A 26336-nucleotide genomic window follows, 5' to 3' on the forward strand; every position below is an offset into this window, starting at 1 on the left:
GGTTCTAAATCAGGAGTAATTTGTGTTCACCATGGAATATTTGGCAGTGTCTGGAGACATTTTTGATTGCCCCGACGGAGGTTCAGTGTGCTGCTTGAATCTGGTAGGAAGGGACCAGGGATGCTGCTAAGTCTTGTAGGATTGGGCTCTGCAGATATGGGAAGGGGCCTTCCGCACAGGGAACAGAAGGAACAGTGGGGCAGGAGGATCATGGTGGCTTAAAATATGTCCACAGATTCGTTCACACTTCTTCAAAGGTAGAACGTAATTCTCCTCGCCTTGAATTTGGGCTTAGGGATTCACTTCCAGTGACTAGAGGACGGCGGAAGTGATGCTGTGTGACCTGTGAGGCTAGGATATGAAGGAGGGTTTATACCTAAGCACTCTGTCGTGGATCACTGACTTTGAGGGAAGCCAGCAACTACACTCCATCAGTCCTGGAAGAGATCCATGTAGAGAGAAACTGAGACCTCTGCCCCACAACCAGCACCAGCTTTCGAATGAGCACTCAGAAGCGGATCCACAAACCTAGACCTGATGGCAGCCTCCGGAGAAATTCCAAACCAGAACCACCCAGCTAAGCACCTCCTAAATTCTTGACCTGCAGAAGTTTGATAATAAGATAATAAATATTTATTATTATTATTTTTTAACATCTTTATTGGAGTATAATTGCTTTACAATGGTGTGTTAGTTTCTGCTTTATAACAAAGTGAATCAGCTATACATATACATATGTTCCCATATCTCCTCCCTCTTGCGTCTCCCTCCCACCCTCCCTATCCCACCCCTCTAGGTGGTCACAAAGCACAGAGCTGATCTCCCTGTGCTACGCGGCTGCTTCCCACTAACTATCTGTTTTACATTTGGTAGTGTGTAGATGTCCAAGCCACTCTCTCACTTTGTCACATCTTACCCTTCCCCCTCCCCATGTCCTCAAGTCCACTCTCTACATCTGCGTCTTTATTCCTGTCCTGCCCTTAGGTTCTCCAGAACCTTTTTTTTTTTTTTTAGATGCCATATATATATGTGTTAGCATATGGTATTTGTTTTTCTCTTTCTGACTTACTTCACTCTGTATAACAGTGTCTAGGTCCACCCACCTCATTACAAATAACTCAATTTCGTTTCTTTTTATGGCTGAGTGATAGTCCATTGTATATATGTGCCACATCTTCTTTATCCATTCATCTGTTGATGGACACTTAGGTTGCTTCCATGTCTTGGCTCTTGCAAATAGAGCTGCAATGAACATTGTGGTACATGACTCTTTTTGAATTATGGTTTTCTCAGGGTATAAGCCCAGTAGTGGGATTGCTGGGTTGTATGGTAGTTCTATTTTTAGTTTTTTAAGGAACCTCCATACTGTTCTCCATAGTGGCTGTATCAATTTACATTCCCACCAGCAGTGCAAGAGGGTTCCCTTTTCTCCACACCCTCCCCAGCATTTATTGTTTGTAGATTTTTGATGATGGCCATTCTGACTGGTGTGAGGTGATACCTCATTGTAGTTTTGATTTGCCTTTCTCTAATGATTAGTGATGTTGAGCATCCTTTCATGTGTTGGCCATCTGTATATCTTTTTCGGAGAAATGTCTATTTAGGTCTTTTGCCCATTTTTGGATTGGGTTGTTTGTTTTTTTGATATTGAGCTGCATGCGCTGCTTGTAAATTTTGGAGATTAATCCTTTGTCCGTTGCTTCGTTTGCAAATATTTTCTCCCATTCTGAGGGTGGTCTTTTCGTCTTGTTTATGCTTTCCTTTGCTGTGCAAGAGCTTTTAAGTTTCATTAGGTCCCATTTTTTTATTTTTGTTTTTATTTCCATTTCTCTAGGAGGTGGGTCAAAAAGGATCTTTCTGTGATTTATGTCATAGAGTGTTCTGCCTATGTTTTCCTCTAACAGTTTTATAGTGTCTGTCTTTACATTTAGGTCTTTAATCCATTTTGAGTTTATTTTTGTGTATGGTGTTAGGGAGTGTTCTAATTTCATTCTTTTACATGTAGCTGTCCAGTTTTCCCAGCACCACTTATGGAAGGGGCTGTCTTTTCTTCATTGTGTATTCTCGCCTTCTTTATCAAAAATAAGGTGACCATAGGTGCGTGGGTTTATCTCTGGGCTTTCTATCCTGTTCCATTGATCTCTATTTCTGTTTTTTGTGCCAGTACCATACTGTCTTGATTACTGTAGCTTTGTAGTATAGTCTGAAGTCTGGGAGCCTGATTCCTCCATCTCCGTTTTTCTTTCTCAAGATTGCTTTGGCTATTCGGGGTCTTTTGTGTTTCCATACAAATTGTGAAAATTTTTGTTCTAGTTCTGTGGAAAATGCCATTGGTAGTTTGATAGGGATTGCATTGAATCTGTAGATTGCTTTGGGTAGTATAGCCATTTTCACAATATTGATTCTTCCAATCCAAGAACATGGTATATCTCTCCATCTGTTTGTATCATCTTTAATTTCTTTCATCAATGTCTTACAGTTTTCTGCATACAGGTCTTTCGTCCCCTTAGGTAGGTTTATTCCTAGGTATTTGATTCTTTTTGTTGCAGTGGTAAATGAGAGTGTTTCCTTAATTTCTCTTTTAGATTTTTCATCATTAGTGTATAGGAATGCAAGAGATTTCTGTGCATTAATTTTGTATCCTGCTACTTTACCAAATTCGTTGATTAGCTCTAGTAGTTTTCTGGTAGCAACTTTAGGATTCTCTACAGTTAGTATCATGTCATCTGCAAACAGAGACAGCTTTACTTCTTCTTTTCTGATTTGGATTCCTTTTATTTCTTTTTCTTCTCTGATTGCTGTCACTAAAACTTCCAAAACTATGTTGGATAATAGTGGTGAGAGTGGACAACCTTGTCTTGTTCCTGATCTCAGAGGAAATGGTTTCAGTTTTTCACCATTGAGAACGATGTTGCATGTGGGTTTGTCATATATGGCCTTTATTATGTTGAGGTAAGTTCCCTCTATGCCTACTTTCTGCAGGGCTTTTATCATAAATGGGTGTTGAATTTTGTCAAAAGCTTTCTCTGCATGTATTGAGATGATCATATGTTTTTTCTCCTTCAATTTGTTAATATGTTGTATCACATTGATTGATTTGCATATATTGAAGAATCCTTGCATTCCTGGGATAAACCCCACTTGATCCTGGTGTATGATCCTTTCAGTGTGCTGTTGGATTCTGTTTGCTAGTATTGTGTTGAGGATTTTTGCATCTATGTTCATCAGTGATATTGGCCTGTAGTTTTCTTTCTTTGTGACATCTTTGTCTGGTTTTGGTATCAGGGTGATGGTGGCCTCGTAGAATGAGTTTGGGAGTGTTCCTCCCTCTGCTATATTTTGAAAGAGTTTGAGAAGGATGGGTGTTAGCTCTTCTCTAAATCTTTGATAGAATTCGCCTTTGAAGCCATCTGGTCCTGGGCTTTTGTTTGTTGTAAGATTTTGAATCACAGTTTTAATTTCAGTGCTTGTGATTGGTCTGTTTATATTTTCTATTTCTTCCTGGTTCAGTTGCGGAAGGTTGTGCTTTTCTAAGAAATTGTCCATTTCTTCCAGGTTGTCCATTTTATTGGCATATGGTTGCTTGTAGTAATCTCTCATGATCTGGCTAATGGTTTATCAATTTTGTTTATCTTCTCAAAGAACCAGCTTTTAGTTTTATTGATCTTTGCTATTGTTTTCTTCATTTCTTTTTCATTTATTTCTGATCTGATCTTTATGATTTCTTTCCTTCTGTGAACTTTGGGGTTTTTTTGTTCTTCTTTCTCTAATTGCTTTAGGTGTAAGGTTAGGTTGTTTATTTGAGATATTTCTTGTTTCTTGAGGTAGAATTCTATTGCTATAAACTTCCCTCTGAGAACTGCTTTTGCTGAGTCCCATAGGTTTTAGGTCATCGTGTTTTCATTGTCATTTGTTTCTAGGTATTTTTTGATCTCCTCTTTGATTTCTTCAGTGATCTCTTGGTTATTTAGTAGCGTATTGTTTAGCCTCCATGTGTTTGTATTTTTTATAGATTTTTTCCTGTAATTGATATCTAGTCGTATAGCATTGTGGTCAGAAAAGATACTTGATGTGATTTCAATTTTCTTAAGTTTACCAAGGCTTGATTTGTGACCCAAGATATGATCTATTCTGGAGAATGTTCCATGAGCACTTGAGAAGAAAGTGTATTCTGTTATTTTTGGATGGAATGTCCTATAAATATCAATTAAGTCCATCTTGTTTAATGTATCATTTAAAGCTTGTGTTTCCTTATTTATTTTCATTTTTGGATGATCTGTCCATTGGTGAAAGTGGGGTGTTAAAGTCCCCTACTATGATTGTGTTACTATTGATTTCCCCTTTTATGGCTTTTATAGCACTTGCCTTATGTATTGAGGTGCTCCTATGTTGGGTGCATAAATATTTACAATCGTTATATCTTCTTCTTGGATTGATCCCTTGATCATTATGTAGTGTCCTTCTTTGTCTCTTGTCGTAGTCTTTATTTTAAAGTCTATTTTGTCTGCTATGAGAATTGCTACTCCAGCTTTCTTTTGATTTCCATTTGCATGGAATATCTTTTTCCATCCCCTCACTTTCAATCTGTATGTGTCCCTAGGTCTGAAGTGGGTCTCTTGTAGACAGCATATGTACGGGTCTTGTTTTTGTATTCATTCAGCCAGTCTATGTCTCTTGGTTGGAGCATTTAATCCATTTACATTTAAGGCAGTTATTGATATGTATGTTCCTATTACCATTTTTTTAATTGTTTTGGGTTTGTTATTGTAGGTCTTTTCCTCCTCTTGTGTTTCCTGCCTGGAGAAGTTCCTTTAGCATTTGTTGTAAAGGTGGTTTGGGGGTGCTGAATTCTCTTACCTTTTGCTTGTCTGTAAAGGTTTTGATTTCTCTGTCGAATCTGAATGAGATCCTTTCTGGGTAGACTAATCTTGGTTGTAGGTTTTTCCCTTTCATCACTTTAAGTATGTCCTGCCACTCTCTTCTGGCTTGCAGAGTTTCTGCTGAAAGATCAGCTGTTAACCTTATGGGGATTCCCTTGTATGTTATTTGTTGCTTTTCCCTTGCTGCTTTTAATGTTTTTTTCTTTGTATTTAATTTTTGATAGTTTGATTGTTATGTGTCTTGGCATGTTTCTCCTTGGATTTATCCTGTATGGGACTCTCTGTGCTTCCTGGACTTGATTGACTGTTTCCTTTCCCAAGTTAGGGAAGTTTTCTACTATAATCTCTTCAAATATTTTCTCAGACCCTTTCTTTTTCTCTTCTTCTGGGACCCCTATAATTCTAATGTTGGTGCATTTAATGTTGTCCCAGAGGTCTCTGAGACTGTCCTCAATTCTTCTCATTCTTTTTTCTTTATTCTGCTCTGTGGTAGTTATTTCCACTATTTTATCTTCCAGGTCACTTATCTGTTCTTCTGCCTCAGTTATTCTGCTGTTGCTTCCTTCTAGAGAATTTTTAATTTCATTTATTGTGTTGTTCATCATTGTTTGTTTGCTCTTTAGTTCTTCTAGGTCCTTGTTAAACGTTTCTTGTATTTTCTCCATTCTATTTCCAAGATTTTGGATCATCTTTACTATCATTACTCTGAATTCTTTTTCAGGTAGATTGCCTATTTACTCTTCATTTGTTTGGTCTGGTGGGTTTTTGCCTTGCTCCTTCATCTGCTGTGTGTTTCTCTGTCTTCTCATTTTGCTTAACTTACTGTGTTTGGGGTCTCCTTTTCACAGGCTCTAGGTTCATAGTTCCCGTTTGTTTTTGGTGTCTGCCCCCAGTGGGTAAGGTTGGTTCAGTGGGTTGTGTAAGGCTTCCTGGTCGAGGGGACTGGTGCCTGTGTTCTGGTGGATGAGGCTGGATCTTGTCTTTCTGGTGGGCAGGACCATGTCCCTTGGTATGTTTTGGGGTGTCTGTGGCCTTATTATGATTTTAGGCAGCCTCTCTGCTAATGGGTGGGGTTGTGTTCCTGTCTTGCTCATTGTTTGGCGTAGGGTGTCCAGCACTATAGCTTGCTGGTTGTTGAGTGGAGCTGGGTTTAGCATTGAGATGGAGATCTCTGGGAGAGCTTTCGCTGTTTGATATTACATGGAGCCGGGAGGTCTCTGGTGGACCAGGGTCCTAAACTCGGCTCTCCCACCTCAGAGGCACAGGCCTGACACCCAGCTGGAGCACCAAGACCCTGTCAGCCACACGGCTCTGAAGAAAAGGGAGAAAGAAGGAAGGAGGGAGGAAGGAAGGAAGGAAGGGAAAATTAATAAAATAAAAAAATTATTAAAAATTAAAAAAAATTGAAAAGTAATTTAAAAAAAAAAGAAGGAAAGAAAGAAGAGATCAACCAAACCAAAAAAACAAATCCACCAATGATAACAAGCACTAAAAAACTATACCAAAAAAACCAGACAGACAGAACCCTAGGACAAATGGTGAAAGCAAAGCTATACAGACAAAATCACAAGAAAGTCCATCGCCTCAACTTCTGGATGATTCCTTGTCTATTCAGGTATTACAGAGATGCAGGGTACATCAATCAAGTTGATCGTGGAGATTTAATCTGCTGCTCCTGAGGCTGCTGGGAGAGATTTCCCTTTCTCTTCTTTGTTCGCACAGCTCTTGGGGTTCAACTTTGGATTGGCCCCACCTCTGCGTGTAGGTCGCCTTAGGGCATCTGTTCCCGCTCAGAGAGGATGGGGTTAAAGGAGCAGCTGATTAGGGGGCTCTGGCTCACTCAGGCCGTGGGGAGGGAGGGGTACGGATGCGGGGCGAGCCTGCGGCGGCAGAGGCCGGCGTGATGTTGCTGCAGTCTGAGACCGCCGTGTGTTCTCCCGGGGAAGTTGTCCCTGGATCAGGGGACCCTGGCAGTGGCGGGCTGCACAGGCTCCCGGGAGGGGAGGTGTGGAGAGTGACCTGTGCTCGCACACAGGCTTCTTGGTGGCTGCAGCAGCAGCCTTAGTGTCTCATGCCCGTCTCTGGGGTCCGCGCTGATAGCCGCGGCTCGTGTCCGTCTCTGGAGCTCGTTTAGGTGGTGCTCTGAATCCCCTCTCCTCGCACACAGCGAAACAATGGGCAGCTCCAGACTTTTTCCGGGACTCCCTCCCGGCTAGCCGTGGTGCACTAACCCCTTCAGGCTGTGTTCACGCCGCCGCCAACCCCAGTCCTCTCCCTGCGATCCGACCTCCGAAGCCCGAGCCTCAGCTCCCAGCCCCCAGCCCCCGCCCGCCCGGCGGGTGAGTAGACGAGCCGCGGGCTGGTGAGCGCTGGTCGGCACCGATCCTCTGTGCAGGAATCTCTCTGCTTTGCCCTCCGCACCCCTGTTGCTGCGCTCTCCTCCGTGGCTCCGAAGCTTCCCCCCCTCCCACCCCCACACCCCATCTCCGCCAGTGAAGGGGCTTCCTAGTGTGTGGAAACCTTTCCTCCTTCACAGCTCCTTCCCAGAGGTGCAGATCCCGTCCCTATTCTTTTGTCTCTGTTTTTTCTTTTTTCTTTTGCCCTACCCAGGTATGTGGGGAGTTTCTTGCCTTTTGGGAAGTCTGAGGTCTTCTGCCAGCATTCAGTAGGTGTTCTGTAGGAGTTGTTCAACATGTAGATGTATTTCTGATGTATTTGTGGGGAGGAAGGTGATCTCCACGTCTTACTCCTCTGCCATCTTGAAGGTCTCTCAAATGTTTATTATCTTAACCAGTAGGTTTTGGGGTATTGGTTTCCATGGCAGTATATATTTTAAAAAAGCATAAAAATATAGGGTATGCCAAGGGCTTGAAATGGTTTAATTGTGTATGGTTGGGAATTAGTGAGAAATAAGGTTGACTAGGCAGGTGAACTCAGGTCATGGAAGGCCTTGAATGTCAGGCTGAAGCATTTACCTTTTATTTGGTAGCTGAAGAAATCTGCCATATGGGCTTAGTATATCCAGATCACATCTGGCTTATTCTCTGTTAGAGTAGCAAGGGCAGAAGTAACTACAATTAGTATTGGGGTTCATGCACATCATTAAATTGTCTCTAGAAGAAGAAAAACAACCTATAAATGTCACCACTACATGTTAAGTTCATGGAGGGCAGGGGCCATTTTATCTGTCATGCTTTGTCAATATAAAGGTGCTGAGAAGATCAAGCCTCCCCTGGCTTTATAAAAAAATTTTTGAAGAAGAGAGAAACCTCTCACAGGTGTCCAGGTCACTAATGTGACACCACTGAGTTGATTTTTCTTACCTGCCAGCCTTTTTGCAAGGGGAGGGTGACACATTAAATTGCTTCCACCTGCAGCATCTTAGCGTGACTGGGTTTATCAAGTTCTCTTTTCAGTAGGCAAGAAGGAAGGAGAAGGCCTGAAGGGCTGTGAAGAGTGACACAGAGGGTGAACAGATTGAAGGGAGGAAACATTCAGGGGCCCAGAGCAAACCTCATTGACATGCGTCCACACCAAGGGGTTTGAGTGGATTCCATGATTCCTGCTCCCTGCTGGGGGAAATTCAACTGTGTATTTTGTTTGGTTTGGGTGGGGTTTTGTTTGCTTGTTTTTATCATTTGTAATACCAAAAGTGTTTTTTAAATAGTCAATTATGAGAGCGGAGCTCTTATCATCCCAAAATCAATCACTCAGAGTTTCTCAGGGAAGTTAGAATAGCATGCCCGGTGTACTTCAACACCTTTACTATGTCATGTAGCAAACATCCCAAGAAATTAAATTCAGTGAAAATTTGGAGATATGATTACCCTCGAGATTGATTTCAAGCGAAATCAATTACTAAAATAAAAAAACTTAGACTGGAGAACTCAGAAAGTATAGGACTAAATGTACCACAAGTCTTATCAACTGCAGTGTAAATAGTCTGTTTAATTTTCTGCCGTGAACTTCCTGGGAAGTTGTTCTGATAACTTGTTCTGTTTATATATTATTTGGGGGAGAAAAACAACATGTATTCAGCCAACACTTTGCTAATCGCCATCATAGGTAGGACTCTGCTAGCTGCCTGGGCATATGAAGATGAGGATGAAGGCTAGTCTCTGTCCTCTCAGAGTATATAGATTAGTTGGATTGATTCATGGGGTTTAGTTCCAGTGTCAGAAAAAAACAAGTATTTTTCTGATCAGTAACCAGCATTGAAATGACAATAGTACAATGGTTTACTTTTGTTTCAGCAGCAGAGCCCTGTTTCCAAATAAAATTTTATGTAGACCTTTTAATACATAAAACAGGTCAAAGTGGAACTAGTCTGGAGTGGGAAGGGAGTGAGGAGCCCTTGGCTTCCTATCCTACTTCATCACCCATTTCACCTCCTAGCAGTCCCAGAATCTTCTCTGTAGGACCTTGGGGTTTCCCAGAACAGTTTGAAAACTGCTGATCTAGTGCATTGCTTGAGTCTTGGTGAAGTATTGCTAGACATTCAGTTTAGAAGCTGATGAGCTATAGATTAACTCTTCTTTCTTTTTGCAATTAATTGGCCTTTTAGAACCTTACATTTTGAATGCTCAGTACTGGATTACTCAGTAGGCAAAAATAAGCAACGCTCAATCCAACAAAACACACACACACACACACACACACACAGACACACACACACACACACACACACACACTAGGAAGAAAGAGACCAGATTTTTTAATAAGAAAAAAAGAAACTATATTAATTCCATCACAAGTATAACATTTATATTTTATGGGTTGGTATAGTATTGTTTTTTAATTATATAGGGTGGAGGGAAGAGGGCACGAAAATTTTCAGTGCTTGAAGTCTTCCAAAGGCTGCCTTCCCCGCTCAGTAGCCGTCAACTGATTCCCGGGGCCATGAATCAAGGAGAGAACATATCTCCTTAAACCACACATGTCCTTCTCTGTCGGGGCTGGTAGCCACATTCCCTGTTGTACCAATGCCCATTCCAGTTAGCAGACAGAAGAATGCAAAGATGTTGACTGTGCCCTGTCTGCCTCCATGGTTGCAAAGTCTCCATATTTGTCCCCTTCAAGTCAAGAACAGTTTCCCTCATCAATTCTGTTTCTCATAAATCACTCATTTAACTTGTCCTTTAAGCAAAACTTTACATGGGTTTGTAGAGAGGAACCTTTTGGGGAACTTCTCAATATCTAGATGCATTAAGTAGAAACTTTAACTGAATTATAGAATATTTCCCCAATGTAAAATAAAACAAGCACAAAATAAAAGTGTATATGTTAAGAACAGGTGAGAGTGAGATCCCCTAGGCAGGGCAGTGAGGCATGGAGGGGAGAAGAGCAAAGGTCTGATGGCCCAGCTCCCTCCTGTGGTTAGTCACATTTTACAGTCTCCTTCCGTTGCGGTGCTAAAAGTGCACCAGCCTGGGTTCCAGTCCCAAAGGTGCTGCCTTCACTGACCGGCTTTAGGTCAGCACCTAACTCTGCTAAGCCTCAGACCCTGTAAAATGGTAGTACTAGAACCTTCCTCAGAGTGTCGTTGCAAGGATTCAATGAGAAATTGTATATAAAGCTTATCTGTAAAGTTCCAGGAAAATAGTAAGTGTCCAATAAATGTTAGCTACTAAGGCTATTATTAGTATGCCAGCCACTGAGGTGGTTCTGAGCACGAGAAATACCTGATACACTGTTTAGGAAACAACACAGCTTGGGGTGGCTGCAAGGTGAGGAGCCACTGGTCAGGTACCATGGCTTCTCATGTTAGGTTCACCTGGACTCCTCCTTGAAAACCAACCCAAGGGCTCGTCCTTTGAAGTCTCACTACAGTTTGAAAGTGAGGCAAGTCTTCACCAAAAGCATTTTTTAAAACTGAAGTATAGTTGATTTACAATGTTGTATTAATTTCTGCTGTACAGCAAAGTGATTCATTTATAAACATATACAAATTCGTTGTTTTATTCTTTTCCATTATGGTTTATCCCGGAATATTGAATATAGTTCCCTGTGCTCTACTGTAAGACCTTGTTGTTTATCTATTCTATATATAATAGTTTGTATCTGCTAATCCCAAACTCCCAATTCATCCCTCCTCCACCCTCTCTCCCCCGTGGCAACCACAAGTCTGTTCTCTGTGTCTGTGAGTCTGTTCCTATTTCGTAGATAGGTTCATTTGTGTCATGTTTTAGATTCCACATATAAGTGATATCATATGGCATTTGTCTTTCTCTTTCTGACTTACTTCACTTAGTATGATCATCTCTGGGTCCATCCATGTTGCTGCAAATGGCAGTATTTCATTCTTTTTTATGGCTGAGTAGTATTCCGTTGTATATATGTACCACCTCTTCTTTATCCATTCATCCATTGCTGGACATTTAGCTTGTTTCCATGTCTTGGCTGTTGTGAATAGTGCTGCTATGAGCATAGGGGTGCATGTATCTTATTGAGTTATAGTTTTGTTTGGATATATGCCCAGGAGTGGGATTGCTGGATCACATGGCAACTCTATTTTTAGTTTTTTGAGGATCCGCCATACTGTTTTCCATAGTGGCTGCACCAATTTACATTCCCACCAACAGTGTAGGAGGGTTCCCTTTTCTCCACACCCTCTCCAGCATTTGTTATTTGTAGACTTTTTAATAATGGCCATTCTGACGAATGTGAGGTGATACCTCATTGTTGTTTTGATTTGCATTTCTCTAATAGCAATTTGAAGCATCTTTTCATGTGCCTGTTGGCCATCTGTATGTCTTCTTTGGAGAAATGTCTGTTTATGTCTTCTGCCCATTTTTTGATTGGGTTGTTTGTCTTTTGTTATTGTTGAGTTGTATGAGCTGTTTGTATATTTTGGAAATTAAGCCCTAGTTGGTCGCATCATTTGCAAATACTTTCTCCCAGTCTGTAGGTTGTCTTTTCGTTTTGTTTATGGTATGTTTCCTTTGCTGTACAAAAGCTTGTAAGCTTGATTAGGTCCCATTTGTTTATTTTTGCTCCAAAAGCAGTGTTTGAATCAGAGGTGGAGGAACTGATGCAATCAAATGCTTATTAGCTTAGGACTCAGTGCCTAAGTGCCAGTCAACTTGGAGAGGCTGCCACTCAAAAATGTGAGTTTTTATTTTTACTTTGGAGGTCATATTTATGATAACTTCTAGAAGCAAGAAATGGCAAGTTAAATTATCATAAGACAAAACAAGAGTCATCTGAAGTTGACACTTAAATCAGATATGTGGGTGGCAAAATTAATTAGAACATGGAGGCAAAAGCGATGGGAAAGATTTTAGCAAGATTTCCGGGGAGTTGGGGGTGGTGATGGTGGGGGAGCCTGGACTGACCATTGACCAGTGGTTTACCTATTAAATCTGACAGGCGTTTGGCCAGTGAATGGTAAGATTCCTTATGAGGCAAGAGAATATCTGGTAAAACCTATACTTTTATTCTCTCTTCAGTAATTAACAAGGCCTATTTGTTTTCTTTACTCATCTCTGGTTTGAGATCATCGTTAAATAATTATAAAATATAAACAGAGTGCTAGCATCTTGGGTGTCTTTGGTTGTTGAGGAATCTTTCTCTAGAGAATATATAACTTCACAATTGCTGTACTTATTTTAAGTTCCTTAGGCTGGAAAGGAACCTCAAAGGCAATCTACTCCAACCTCCTTCCCAAGGCAGAAGCACTCCCCTAGCCCATGATATCCATGTGTGCCAGCTTCTAGTTGACATGATTTTTTTCTTTTTAACTTTTTAGATTGTTTGTGTTTAGAACATTCAGACTGATTTCTTGTAAGTTCCACTTCTAAGAAAGGTCATCTTACATATTTTGATGGCTCATTTTTCTTGAAACTTGCAGCTTTCCTCTGACTCCCCTTTGTGATTCTGACTGGCAGTGACTGTCTGGTTTTCTCCTCACCTTTGTGGGAGTAAAGGTGATTTTTTTTCAAAATATTAGTAATCAACTACATAATCTCCAGAAACAGATAACTGCCAGCAGTCTTCAAATTCCTCTTCACATAGCATCTCAAATGCTATATTAAAACAGCTGCACAAAATTTAAAATACAGTATGGCATTTCTCTGGCAGAATATAAGCTTCATGAGGGAAAAGACATGTGTTTTCTTCTTGTATTCTTAGCACCTAATACAGTACCTGACACATAATAATGGCTTTAGAACAATTCTCAAGAGGCATTGAATGAACGTTTTATAGAGCTGCCGCTGTTTATTATTTTCCATTCAGCGTTTACAGGTAACTTCCTTTTCAAGACGTCTGCTATTTACACAGTCACTTCATTGTTCATTAGTACATGACTCTGGTAAGCGTATCTCCTGTGAAGAGAAATATTATAACAAACTATCACGGCATTCAATACTGGTATTTCAGTTACTCAACTAATCCACCCACTGATAGAGTGAACTTTGAATTAAATGCTTTGAAGAATAAACTCAAGTAAATCTTCATAAAAATCAAAGGCTGAGGAAATCTTGTTTGACAAAAGTCATGAACAAAAATGCTAAAATGAATACTGTTTAGGAAGAAATCCTCATTCTATGGCAGACTAAATGAAGAGTAATAGTTCAAGAGTATCAAAATGCCTATGTGATCAAAAGGCAGAGACAGCTTCTTTCTACTATGTCTTTTAATATTCCAGGACTCATAGTATCCTGCCTGCATGAGCAGCTGTCTTTGTGGTAACTCAAAGTATTTGAACACCTTATCTAATCCAACCTCAAATTTCCTGTGAGGTAGGTAAGCGCTGAGAGCTCTTGGTACTGTTTTCAAGATGAGGCAAGTGAATTAGAGAGACTGTTTACACAGGTTTACAGGTTACTCCAGGTTTCACAGAAGCTTAAGGAGGAAGTGAGGGTAAGAATTAGCAGTTAATTCCCAGTCGTAGAAATCAATATCAGAGCTTGAAAGGACATTGTTGATAACCTGGTCTGACGTGGGCTTTCCTGATGATACTTACTTGTGGTGACTTGATTCATTTCACCAACCACACAAATTTTGTGTAATTTTTAAATCATAAAAATAATATAGAACATAGTTTTATGTGTGTGTGTGTGTGTGTGTGTGTGTGTGTGTGTGTGTATAAATACATGGTATAGAAGGGTATTAAATTTTAAAAACAAACAAAAGATATGTATTACTCCCTCCTCTCACATCTCAGTGCCACTTTTGAAGATTCTCATTACCCAGACATAGCCATGAACAGTTTTTAATATATATTTCGAAAAAATTTTCTAAGCATTTTAAAGTATGTGCGTGTATACATGTACACACACACACATGCAACTATATGTTCCACTTTCTATTAAATAGCTATACTTGGAAATGTAATAGTCATTCCAAACTTAACATGACCTTCTACTGTTCTCTCCCAAACCTGATGTTCCCAGTTTTCTCCATCTGGTGAATACCAACTTCCTCTTTCCAGTTGCCCAAGTCAAAAATCTCGAAATCATCTTCAGCGTCTCTCTTTCCTCCCTACTCTATGTCCAGTGCATCAACAAATCTTATTGGGTATATGTTAAAAATATATCCAGAATCCAACCAGTTATCGCCATCCCTGTTGCTTCCACCCTAGCTCAAACCACCATCATCTGTTGCCTGAGTTGTTGCAATAGTCTTCTAACTGTTCTCCCCACTTCTCTTTAGCTTCCTGTTGTCTATACTCAGTATAGCAGACAGGCATCCTGTGAAAACACAATTCAGTTATATCTCTTCCATATTCAAAAACCATCCAGGGACTTCCCTGGCGCAGTGGTTAAGAATGGCAGTGGTTAAGAATCCGCCTGCCAATGCAGGGGACATGGCGCAGTGGTTAAGAATCGGAGGCCTGCCGATGCAGGGGACATGGGTTCGAGCCCTGGTCCGGGAAGATCCCACATGGCATGGAGCAGCTAAGCCCGTGCGCCGCAACTACTGAGCCTGTGCTCTGGAGCCCGTGAGCCACAACTACTGATCCCACGTGCCACAACTACTGAAGCCCACGTGCCTAGAACCCCTGCTCTGTAGCAAGAGAAGCCACCGCAATGAGAAGCCCATGCACCGCAACGAAGAGTAGCCCCTGCTTGTCGCAACTAGAGAAAGCCCTCCTGCGGCAACGAAGACCTAACGCAGCCAAAAATAAATATAAATAAATAAATGAGTTTATTAAAAAAAAGAAAAATCCAAAGGCTCCCCATTCAATTAAGAGTAAAAGCCAAATGACCTGTAAGACTCTACATGATATCCTGACCCCTTACCTCTCTTACTTTATCTCCTGTTCTTCTTGAGACGCCTCACTCTCTTTGCTTTAGACATACTGACCTTTTTGCTATCTTGAACATTCCAAGCATGTTCCTGCCTCAGAGCCTTTGCACTTGCTGTTTCTTCTGCCTGGAATGTTCTTGCCCGACTTATCCTCCCTTCCTTCAAGTCTTAATTTAAATGTAACTTTCTTAATGAGTCCTTCCCTAGCCACCCTACTTATAATTGTTACTCTATTCCCAAACTCATACTTTCTACACCCTTCCTTGCCTCAGTTTTCTCCTTAGAATTCATTTTTACTTATTTGTCTTACTAGTTATCAGTCTCTCTGAGATAGATGGCTTCCAAATATAACCACATTAACTTCCATCCCACATACTCTTTTCTGATGTGACATTGCTGCTCCTCCCACCCTTCAAGAAATGGAGTCTGTTTCCCCTCCACTTGATTCTGGGCTTCCGTCTTCCATGTTTGGAATGCTTCCATTGGAGGCCAGTGGCCACGTAAGAAAACCAACTACCCTGAGACCACCAAACTTTGAGGAAGGCCAAGCTAGTGGAGAGAAACCACATATGGATGAGTACCCCAAGGCTCCAGACATGGGTAAAGTCTTACTCCAGACTGAGCAAAGGCTTCTTGAACTTTCTAGCCCATCATAGCCATCAGCTGAATGGAGTCGAGTGAATGACCCATCATCCAACACGATATGAACAGAGCTGTCAAGGCAGGCCCTAAATTCCTAAGTCATAGAATTGTGAGGAAATAAAAAGTTTGCTTGAAGATGCTATGTTTTGGGGTAGTTTATTAAGCAGCAATAGATATGTGAAACATTCCCATACTAGAATGTAAGCTCCATGAGGACAAGGATATTTACTGGTTTTGTTGACTGCTGTATCCCCAGTGTATCCAGTAGTACTTGGAACAAGCTAGGTGCTCAGTAAACATCTGTTGAGTGAACGAATAAGTAAATCAAAGAGAGAGAGAACATAATGAAGGGAACACTCCTAGCAGATCAGTATTTCTTTCTAATGCCATAAAACAGTAGGATATGGGTCCTAACTGTGGCCATGATGCTGCCCGCAGGGCCAGCTTCCCAGGCTGGCCAGGACACAGAGGGTGCTCAGCACTGCATCTCAGGAAAACCAGGTTCACAGACATTGTCTTCAAACTTTTTATTTGAGATATTAAATCAAACTTTTAATTAACCAAATAACCTTTTAAGATGAAGTTTGTCTTTCTAAATATAAAAGGAACACAGATACATGGCAAAATTTTTAAACATCACAGGACGTTTGTGCCATGAAAAGTGAGTCTCATTTTTATCCCCGTGTTAACAGTTCCTTTGGTAATAGTCTAGAAAATGTCTAGGCACAAGTGAGGCCTAAAGATTATCCCATTCTGTTCCTTGCTTTTTTCACTCTACACAGTATATTAAAGAAGGTTCCCTAAATGTACCAAAAACAGCATTTAGCCCGCATTTACTGAATACCTACTATAGCCACCATACAATGGCCCATTTAATCCTCACAACAACCTAATAAGGTAGATAATATCATTTTATAGATGGAGGAATTGAGGCTTGAATAAGTGACATAACTTGTCCAAAGTTAAACACTTTGGAAATGATAGATTCAAGGTCTAACTCCAGAGCTATGCTTAACTTCCTTCCTCCACCGCCTGTGTTGCAGAGATGGAACTCATTATCGAGTTCTGCATTGTTATATTCCATTGAAACAATCTTTTGTGCATTTTAGGCTTGAGCAAATGACGAAATATATTGAAGGTAATGGGAGCCAGGTTTCCCATTATTGGGGAAGGGAGTTATAAGTATGGAAAGGGAAAGAGTGGAATATACCCTTTCATGTTGGATTGGAATTGGAAGTATCACTATGAACTCATTTTTATTACATATCTATATCTTAGCTCTGTCCACTGAGAAGGCCTAGATATAAAGACATACCAGTAGCAATGAATGTGCTCAGATCTTGCTTCTAAATACTCTTCTCCACTAAAAGGAACCAGAGTTCCTTGCAGAAATGACTGAGTCTGTTGCTGGCACAGGGACAGAACAAGAGGAGTCTGGAACATTTTAATGCACCAGAAAGTAAGAAAGTGCTCCCAGTAGTCAAAGCTGGAACCATTTGAGCAACAAAATAAAGTAGCCTTGGATTATAACACACAGTATAAAATAACTATTCATGAATTCATACTGATGTAAATAAAAGAATGAGTAAATAACAAGGGAGAAGAATTCCAATATACCTTTATATATGTTATATTTATACGTTTATAACTTACGTAGATACCCCTTTCTCAAGGAAGCGGAGCATAACTTCCCACTCCATGACCTGGGGCTACACATAGTGACCTCCTTCCAAAGAGCACAGTATGGAAAGAAGGAAGAAAAGTGTGGTGAGATGTGATAAACACTACCTCGTCTAGGTGAGCTCTTTCAGTTGGCCCTGTATTCCTTTGACACACCTCATACATTGCATTTTTGTTTGAGTACTTCCTCGTTTTCTGGTACTACAGAATTCTCCAGGCTCATCTGTGTATTTCCGGCGCCAATCCTAGAATCACCGATTTCTCCAAGGAGCCCTGGTTCCTTTTACTGGGGAATGGTTTTTAGAAACCAAGATCTGATTGCTCACTGTGCTCATTGTTACTGACGAATCCTTGCTTCTAGCTCTCTCTGCTGACAGAATAAGAAAATGTATGTGTATATACTAACATAGGTATGTGTTTTTCAAAGAATTTATGCATTTCATCTAAGTGGTCACATTTATTGCCATAACACTGATAATTTCTTATTTTTTCTGATCAGTTTGGCTAGAGATTTATTAATTTTATTGATCTAAAAAAATCAGCCCCAGGCTTCCCTGGTGGCACAGTGGTTAGGAATCCGCCTGCCACTGCAGGGGACACAGGTTCAAGCCCTGGTCCAGGAAGGTCCCACATGCCATGGAGCAACTAAGCCCATGTGCCACAACTACTGAGCCTGCGCTCTAGAGCCTGTGCGCCACAACTACTGAAGCCTGCACGCCTAGAGACCATGCTCTGCAACAAGAGAAGCCACTGCAGTGAGAAGCCCACACACCGCAACCAAGAGGAGCCCCCGCTCGCAGCAACCAGAGAAAGCCTGCGCACAGCAACAAAGACCCAATGCAGCCAAAAATAAATTTATAAAAAATTTAAAAATCAGCCTTTATTTTATTGATTTTTTAATTGCTTCTTTGTTTTCAAGGTCATCAATTTCCACTTAATTCTGTATTATTTTTCTTCTTCTCCTTTGGATTTCATTTGCTCTTCATTTTCTACTTTCTTAAGGTGGAAGCTGAGGTCACTAATTTGAGACTGCTCTTTTTTTTTTTTAACTACAGGCACTTAGTGCATGAATTCCCCTCTAAGTACAGCTTTACCAGCACCTTACAAATTTTGATAATGCTGTGTTTTCATTTCACTCAGTTCAAAATACTTTTAATTTTCCTTTTTTATTTCTTTTTTGATTGTAGGTTATTTAGAACAGTATTATTTAGTTTCTAAACATTTTAAGATTTTCTGTAGATCTTTCTGGTATTGATTTCTAATTTAATACCACTGTGTCAGAGAACATGCTTTGTATAGTCTGAATTCTTTTAAACATGTTGAGTTCTGTTTTATGGCCCAGAATGTGGTGTCTCTGGATGAGCGTTCCATGTACATGCACTTAAAAAGAATGTATATTCTACCGTCATTGGGTGGAGTGTTCTATAAATGTCAATTAAGTCCGGCTGTGTTGTTTAACTCTTCTATGTACCTGTTATCCACCTTTTGTCTACCTGTTTAGTCAATTATTGAGAGAGGTATATTGAAATCCCTAACTATAATTGTGGATGTATTTATTTCTCCTTGCAGTTTTATCAGTTTTTACTCATGTATTTTAAAAATCTGTTATTGGTTTCATAAAAGTTTAGGATTTTCATGTCCTCCTGATGAACTAACTGATCCCTTTATCTTTGAGAAATGACTTTTTTTCTTCCTATTACTATCTTTGCTCTGTAATTACTTCATCTGATATTAACATAACCACTCTTACTTTCTTTTGATTAATGTTAGCTTGGTACCTCTCATTTCAGCCTTTTACATCATTTTACATTTAACCCCATTTGTTCTTTATGTTTTAAGTGAGTTTCATATATGATTAGACAGTTCAGCGCTTGCTTTTTAATCCAATCTGACAATCTCTGCTTTTTAATTAGGATGTTTATTTAGATCATTTACATTTAAGGTGATTATTTATATGATAACGTTTAAATTTTTCATTTTGCTGTTGTTTTCTTTTTTTAAATATTTATTTATTTGGCTGCGTTGGGTCTTCATTGCGGCATGTGGGATCTTCGTTGCAGCATGCGGCATCTGTCGGTGTGGCGTGCAGGAGTTGTGGTGCACGGGCTCGGTAGTTGCAGCATGTGGGCTCAGTAGTTGCAGCACAGGCATAGTTGTCCTGCAGCATGTGGAATCTTAGTTCCCCAACCAGGGATCAAACCCATGTCCCCTGCATTGGGAGGTGGGTTCTTAACCACTGGACCATCAGGGAAGTCCCTGCTATTGCTTTCTGTTTAAGCCATCCATCAGTTCATTGTTCCCCTCTTCTCTTTTTTTTTTTTTTTGCCTTCTTTTAGGTTAACAGAGTATTATTATTATTATTACATTATATCACCTTTGTTGGCTTATTTTTATTATTATTATTATTACATTTTGTCACCTTTGTTGGCTTACTAACTCTTAGTAACTCTTGTTGTTTTATTGGTTCTTTTATACTGTAATAAAGACCGACTTGTTAGATTAGCAGTTGAATTTCTCTGTTATATCACTGCCTACCTTTTAAAACAGAAATAACATTTTTGAGTATCTGCTATGTGCCAGGTACTGTTCAGCACTTGTAATATCTTGTAATTCGCTCATGTAATACAAGAAGACTGTGAGGTATGGACTGTTGCTTTCATTTTACAAAACAGGCCTGAGAGGTTCACTTGCTCAAGGTTACACAGCTAGTAAATTGTTGAGTCTGGATTAACCTACCCTTTCCTTAGCCCTGTATCTCTGAGTCCTAGTAAATTCACAGTGGTGATCTCAAATCAATACTGTCTGATTTGAGATCACCACTGCTTCCTTTGAAAATTTAGTTTTATATGATTATTTTTATTTTTTATTATTTTAACTCACAAATCTATTTGTGGTAGCTTAAGAATTAAGGGTTTCCTTGCATTTTTAATTTTATATGATTTGGGAAATTGCCATACCACGTGGCTCCAGCCATGGCCTTCTCAGTTCCTGCAAAGTAATCCATCAAACAGAAACCAGAGCATTTATTGTTGTAAATATTCTTCCACTGGAGGTTATATTGAACTCCATAATTTCTGAGGTTGTTTACCAACTTTACCAGTCTGCATTTTAAAATTCTCCCAAGAACTAATTACTTAAAAATTATAACTTGTTTATAATTTTTTAAATTTGGTGTTTTCCCATTTAATATGGATGTACATTTTCTTGTTGCCAAGATGTTATACCAAAAGAATAAGATTCCATTACTGAATGATTTCAGCCAATATGAATGTATGTTTAACAGGTTGGTATATAAGTGATTTTCTAAGTATGTGCCAAGGTCCACAAATCCTTGGCAGTAGTGGTAATGGGGGTATCTCTGAGACCCCTTCAGCAATATGAGAAAACAAAACAATTTTCATAATAACACTAAAAAGATAATTTGCCTTGTTGACTTTGTTGACATTTATACTGATGGTAGAAAAAGCACTAATGGATAAAACTGCTGGCACCTTAGCAGGAATAACAGACTATACTTAGGAGTCACGATATTCTTCACCACCATGTGGGAGAAAAAAGACAGTTTTGTTAAGTGTCCTTGATGGGTCAGTTAAAAATTATTAATTTTATTAAACACTGATGCTTGGTTACATGTGTTTTTAGTAGTCTCTCTGATGAAATAGGAATTATGAATATTCCTATATTTCATAATTAGGAATATGAGTAAAGCACTTCTCTGTACCAAAGTATGACAGTTGTCTCAAGGAAAAGCACTTATGTGGTTGCTTGGGTTGTGAGCTGAACTAGACTTTTTTCATGGAACATTTTTACTTAAAAGAACAAGTGACAGGCAAATTATGGTTATTTAGACTTGGTTATTTGGCAGACATTTTCTCAAAAATGGTTGAAGTCAGTCTGTTTCTACAAGACATGCAATTGACAGTATTTGTTTCCAATGCTGAAATTTAAGCTTTCAAGTGAAAATTAGAATTTTGGAAAACTAGTATCTGTTACCATGAATGTGACAGTTTCCCAATACTTAAAAACTTTTCTGAAGAGATTGGTAGAGATACTAGAAGCTGTGATTTTTGTATATTGTATAATGAAATTCATCAACATTTGGAATATCTACATAACTCTGTCAGCCAATATTTTCCAAATGACCCATGCATGATATTACAAAATCCTGCACAGGTAAAATTGCAAGATAAACCAATGGATACTATTGTAACACAGTACAAAATTTTCATTGATATGATTTCAGATTCTAGATTGCATCTATCTCTTGTCAGATTTTAGCATAGTATCAAAAAAGATCTACGATTATATTAAAAGGCTAAAATACTCCTTTTTTTTTTTTTACCACATACATATCTATGTGAGGCCAGTTTTCCACGTACACTTTAGCCAAAATAACATAGATTAAATGCAAAAGCAGGTATGAGAATCAGGCTGTTTCTTATCAAGCCAGACATTAAAGAGATTTGTAAAAATGTAAAATAATGCTACTTTCCTCACTAATTTTTTATTTTTTAAAATATAGTTATTTTTCATAAAAATTCTAATGATGTTAACGTATAATGGGTTTTTAAAAATGAATTAGAAATTAAATATTTTTATATTTCTCAGTTTTAATTTCTAATAGTAAATATTGATAGCTACAGTGCACATAAACACTGTTGGGGTCTTGGAATAATTTTTAAGACTCTAAAGGGATTCTGAGACCAAAGCATTTCAGAACTGACAGTATAGATCTTCCAGCTCACACTGAGCCTGCCTGCCTCTCTGACAACTGACCCTCCCTCTGTCCACAGCAGTTGTTTATTTACCTAAGCTACAATTCTTCCCCTCCTTCCCCTCCTCTCTAGTGTACTGGGGGCCAGGAGGAAATGGGGAGACTGAATGGATACCTGACTCCAGCAAGGCCTGTCTTGTTCTCTTGCAGTTCAAGTGGGGCTAAAAGAGTGTTGGTGTCTCTCCAGTGCCTGATCCCATAATACATGATGTCAGTTACCACACAGGGCCCAACTTTCCACCTAGTGGAGGGAATAAGAGCAGAAATTGGTTTGCAGACCGAGAAGTGAACGAAGCAGATAGACAAAGAGAAGTAGAGATGAGAGGCAGAGGGAAAACATAAATTCCTAGGGTTTCCCACAGACCTCCAGCTTGGTTCCAGTTTATGGCTGAGTACTGGCTTGGGTTCTATGAAAGAGCCCAGTATCATAGTAATAAATAATATATTTTCCTTTAGCTGGCTTGAGTGGGTTTCTCTTACTTGAAACCACATGAATCATTTATAGCTAATAAAGTAGGACTCATGATCCGTTATCAAACTTTATAAAGTTTATGATCTGCTATACATTTCAGAGTATATTAGGCTAGAAACACAAAGCCAGTTTCCTGGAAATGCAAATATACTATTTTTATATTGAAATTAAAAAGAATAATTAGCATAGGCTACATATGGATTAATTCCTACCTTCAAAGAATTAGAACTCTATCAAACATTCTTACCACAAAATAACGCTGAACAAAATTTAATCTTTCTGTGATTCAAAAGAATTTAGAATCTTTTAATGCTCCAGGGACACTACCATTTTATAAATTGCACAAAAAATTCTCATTATTTCAGCTTTCTGGTAGTTTAGATTCAGAATAAATGGGAATTTACTGTAATACTTTGAATTATTAAGTTCTGAGGAGCTCAAAGTACTTCAAATTCACATGAATTATATCATTTATCTTTCTCAACAGTAGAATGAAATTTACAAATGGAAACAGCAATGGGTGGATTCAGGATACAAAGTCATGTTTCTCAGTGTTCAAATGAATATTTCTTCTATTGGGCTATTCTGAATGGATACTGGCTTCTTTTTCCACTTCAAAATATGATTTTTTTCAGCTAATGATCAAATAGGACTAAGGCCAGCAGCAAAGAATTTGGGCTATAATTTTATTTTATTGTTAAGTGCATAGTGATTTGATTATGGGTATCGGCTCATAAATTTTCTGATGAACCTGGATCCTGCAGTTTATTTTCATGAAAAAGGAAAACTCAAACGTAATGGTGAAAAATCAAATGCATCTACATATACTCCTGGCTTTCACCAGAGCTAAAACTATGCTTTAAGATGTACAGGAAATAAAGTGTTTTAATTTAAAAAAATTTTGCTGCAGTGTGCAGCCTTGGCCATAGTATACTAGAGCTTGATTTTCTGTTTATGGATTATCTATGACCAAATACAATATTTAATATATAAATGACCCTCTTGCCATCCAAGTTCCCTCTGAACACCTCTCTCCCTTAAAATGTAATTAGTTTCTTTCTGCTGCTAAAAAATTTAATGCTCTCTGAAGCCAGGGCTTATTTCTATATCACCTGCTGTTTTGGAGTATCTGTACCTTTCCTCCTGCCAGGTAGCATGGATAATCAAAAGCGAACTGTAAGGAGAAATCTTCCATTTAGAACACATCAATTTGTACTAAGTCTAATCTAAAAGATTAATATGGAGCATGTGGTACATTCAACAGGAAAATGGCATTTAAATATTAATACTAGATAAATACGTTCTTGCTGCTATCTTTGATAATTTATGAGTCATACACTTCTAGAAGGAAGTAAATCACTTTTTTCTTTTATGCTGTTGCTCAGTAACGTTATACAGCAACATGTAAAACAAGGCACCATTTTCCTAGTCAGATCCGACAAGGGAAAGTGAAAAATTTGGGTCCAATCTCAACCTCGTTCCCTTACAGCCTAGATTTGTGTCACATGCTTGATCCTAACTGGTGCTTTCCAAATTAAATGTATATTTCTCAAACCAATATCTTAAGTGGTAATGTTCCAACAGTCCAAATGTCAATTACCAAAACAAACATTTGTTTCTCTAGCGAGTGTTTTCACACAAAAGCATTTGATTCACGTACTGCAGCAAACAAACATTTGCTTTAGGCAGTTGAGGCAGCCAAAAGTTCTTACAGAAACATTTCACAGGCTGGCTGGCATCCCTCCCTGGAGCAGGGCTTGCTGATGTCCGAGAATGCTTGTGAAGCCAGTTGCTGACGAAGAGAATCCTTTGCAAGACATTTAGGCCATGAAGAGGCACAAGCATTTTCAAAACAAATCTTATGAGAAAATGTGCTTCTAATTATGATGTTTCTATTAGAAAATGTCTTCATGTCTTCACAAAGCTACATTTGCTGATATAAATTCAGCCTTTGATGTAATCACAAAACCAAATTCTTATGAAAGTTCACAAAGGCAGATTTCACATAAAAACTCATACAGTTCAGGAATCATTATTTATGCAAGAGCCCATGAGAGTTTTATTACATAAATAGTCCTATTACTACATTAAAGGCTATTTTCTCTCTGAACAAGATGTAGATTATATGTGTAAATATGTTTTTCTTAAGTGCGTGTCTACTTCACTGTAAAGATGCAGCTTCCACATAAAAAACTCTGATTTTCCTTATTATTTGAATGCTATTGGAATGAATCAGTGTTTCTGAGGAAGTCATTTACTTAACTATATGTTCTTTAAGGCATGGGGAAATTGATTCTTAACTTCTGCACCGAAGACAGAGTTTCCTAGCAACCGGGTGAAGACTGATTCTTTGACTAGTTCTGAACTGAGAACAGTTACTAGCTGGCTTAAAAGCAAACTAAGAGAGGTTATTCTTAGATGAATGAATGAATGAATGATTGAAAACACACACAAAGTGTCACTTGGAGTATATTTGATAGAACACATGACAAGTTGGATTGCTAAACTAATCAACTTGCAAGAAGAGTTTACTGATTACTTTCTATGGATTTGATTCTATTTTGACATTGCTGCGATGGGGCAGATATGATGCAGAGAGCAGGTATGCAACCATAATCATTATAGTAACAATTGATTTAGCATGTATTATGGGCCAGTGCATACAGGTGAAATAACTTAAAAGATAGGTAGAGAATGGCTGATCAAGGTCCAACCCAGGTCTGTCTGATATTAAAACCTTGTAAACCCTACTGCCTTTACATGGGAAGCCCAAAGTATTTCTTGTCTTCCAGAAACTTTCAAGCTCATTGTAAAGAAAACACGCCCAAAAGCTTTAGGGACTCGCCTAAGAGAGTAGATGTTTAAGGATTAATAATATTAAAGTAACAAAAGCTTGCATTTATTGAGCCTTACTTGGTGTCAGGGACTGTGCTAAGGACCTGACATCATTAAGGAGATGGAGCTTGGGCTTGGCCTCAAAACGGGTGGGGAAAGATAGAAGCAAGGTCCTTTGAGAGGATGAAACAGCATGGGGGAGGGGGTGCTATTTGGCACCTGTCAGGCTTGGGGAGACAGGCTGGTGTGAGGGGTGGCACTGAATGGGTAGGTGGCCCCGATTATGGAGGGCCTTGCAAGCCAGACTCTGATGCAGACATTTGACCCAGGAGAGACATGTGGACTCATTCCATGTCCTTAAACATTGGAGACATGATCATTCCCCCCTGTAATTACTAGGATAAAGGGAATACAGTTATCCCCCGCTTTTCAAAAGTTCACTTTACACCACTTTGCTTTAGCAAAGCACCTACACTAACACCTGTTTCTGATAGCCAAAAGAAATCCAAAGAATATTTTCACTTTTACAAAAAAAGGGGGAAAGGGCAGATAGCATTCAGTATGTGTTTTGCAGTGAGCCATTATAGAGGCAGCTCACAGCGCACCCCAAGCGGTGAGAATAGCAGTGAGAACAGCCCCACCAAGCTCCTTCCCGGGGACTACACCCAGCATCTCAGCATCAAGCTGGCATAACTTGAACTGAGTCCATGAGCATCTGTGCTTTATCTTGATTTATTTTGTGCATTCGTTAGCAGGATGTGTCCTAAGGTAATTGTTTCTCCACTCTACGCCATTTCTGCTT

At 39.3% G+C, this 26336-nt stretch overlaps 1 protein-coding gene across 5 annotated transcripts in view; it reads left to right on the forward strand.

The window, feature by feature from the left end:
- The window catches only part of RTKN2 (rhotekin 2), a 193079-nt gene that overhangs the window by 88421 nt on the left and 78322 nt on the right, over nt 1–26336 (forward strand). For 4 of the 5 annotated variants that reach the window (XM_036827904.1, XM_036827906.1, XM_036827907.1 and 1 more), the window contains one exon: nt 296–599. The exons of the other annotated variant lie outside the window; for it this stretch is intronic. The gene's annotated coding sequence lies outside the window, so the exon portion shown is untranslated. Of the gene's footprint in view, nt 1–295; nt 600–26336 lie in introns of those variants that run through there. 5 annotated transcript variants of the gene reach the window in all.

The sequence above is a fragment of the Balaenoptera musculus genome, chromosome 16 (assembly GCF_009873245.2).
Source record: "Balaenoptera musculus isolate JJ_BM4_2016_0621 chromosome 16, mBalMus1.pri.v3, whole genome shotgun sequence".
In the NCBI taxonomy this organism is placed as follows: domain Eukaryota; kingdom Metazoa; phylum Chordata; class Mammalia; order Artiodactyla; family Balaenopteridae; genus Balaenoptera; species Balaenoptera musculus.